The following is a 1,829-nucleotide window of genomic DNA, read 5'->3' as shown; positions in this document are numbered from 1 at the left end:
ACTTTGCTACAAAATCTTTTAAAGATCTATTTCTCTGGATTATAAAAACTATATTCTGAATGTTAGAACCAAGCAGCCCTTCTTATTCAGTATATCTTTTGCTTTTCTCCATTTTTGCTCTACTTTACTCATTAAAAATCTTGGCAATTTCATATGAAATGAATGAAAATCCAGATCCTGGCTTAGTGTATGAGTTATCTTTGGTGGCCTCCCCAGGTAGCTAGAGAAGAAGAGAAGCCTGAACGGTTGACGGAAAAGGGATATCTTTGGCAAGCACATGCCATACTGCAAAAGATACAGGAATCTTTACAGAAACGGGAGAGAGAGGTCACTGAGCTCCTACAAAGTCAAAGAAGATATAACAAAGCAATGAAACCTCAAATCACAGTGCAAATATTCTTGAAAACACTTGTCAAGAAGGTAAGAACTCAGTTACTCCGAAAAAGAAGTATTATTTATTGAGTTTTCTAAAAAAAGTTCAATAAGGAAAAAAGTTGTTAATGTTGTTGTCTTAAAAAATTAGAAAAAATTTTTTGTATATATTGATTTAAAGGCTAGGTGAGATTTTCAGAATAACATATGGAATTAAAGAACCATAAATACCCACTGAAAGTCAACTTATAGAAAGCTGATTAGAACAACTTGTACACTCCTTAATTGGCATTATTTTAAAAGATAAATTAGTGAAGCAGGAGAGTGGTATTATGGAAAAAAAGTTTTTCTGTCCTTCCAATTTTTATGTGAACTACATGAATTGCAAACAGATGTGTCAGCTTTACAGGAAATATGATCTAATTTTTGATCCATGGTAGGTTCACACCATGTATTGTGATGTCCCTGGGGCACAACGGTACATCAGTCAGCTTATCAGGAAGAACGAGGATGAAAGGGCTGATTGGAAAGAAGCCTTTAATAATGCTCAGGCTGACATTCTGTCCTATGAAGTATTTGATGGAAATGAACCTATGGATGACAAAAGGTATATTGGATAGTTAATGAATCAAAGATAGAAATAATGCAGAAAAATAATGAGCTTTTTTCACAGAGAGAAAATACATTTTAAAGAATGCTATTATAATCTCCATGCATAGTTGGGAAGTGGGGAGGAGCAGGGAATCAAAGAAGAGTCTACATTTATATTAAGAAAGAAATCAGGGAACTTAGAAACACCAGCTACAAAAAGCAGGAAAATATTTCAGCTTAACTGCTTATGCAAGTTTCATCCAGTGTATTATAAAATATGCTGAAATAAGCTTATTTGGCAAGCCTGTGCTCCAACATCGACATCTTTTTCTTCCCACATTTTTGCAGGATGTTTCTTCCTCATATTCTGAATAATTGCATCTTTCTTGCAGTTTAAGTAACTGGTTCCTTACAAACTCTTCTTTTCCTTTTTCTTTTTCTTTTTTCTTTTTCTTTTTCTTTTTCTTTTTCTTTTTTCTTTTTCTTTTTCTTTTTTTGTTTTCTTTTTCTTTTTCTTTTTCTTTTTCTTTTTCTTTTTCTTTTTCTTTTTCTATTCCTTTTCCTTTTCCTTTTCTTTTCCTTTTCCTTTATCTTTATCTTTATCTTTATCTTTATCTTTATCTTTATCTTTATCTTTATCTTTATCTTATCTTTATCTTTATCTTTTTCTTTTTCTTTTTCTTTTTCTTTTCCTTTTTCTTTTTCTTTTCCTTTTCCTTTTTCCTTTTTCTTTTCCTTTTCCTTTTTCCTTTTCCTTTTCCTTTTCCTTTTCCTTTTCCTTTTCCTTTTCCTTTTCCTTTTCCTTTTCCTTTTCCTTTTCCTTTTCCTTTTCCTTTTCCTTTTCCTTCTCCTTTTCCTTCTCCTTT

This window comes from Balearica regulorum, chromosome Z (assembly GCF_011004875.1).
Source record: "Balearica regulorum gibbericeps isolate bBalReg1 chromosome Z, bBalReg1.pri, whole genome shotgun sequence".
Lineage (NCBI taxonomy): Eukaryota > Metazoa > Chordata > Aves > Gruiformes > Gruidae > Balearica > Balearica regulorum.
This window is presented reverse-complemented; position numbering follows the sequence as displayed.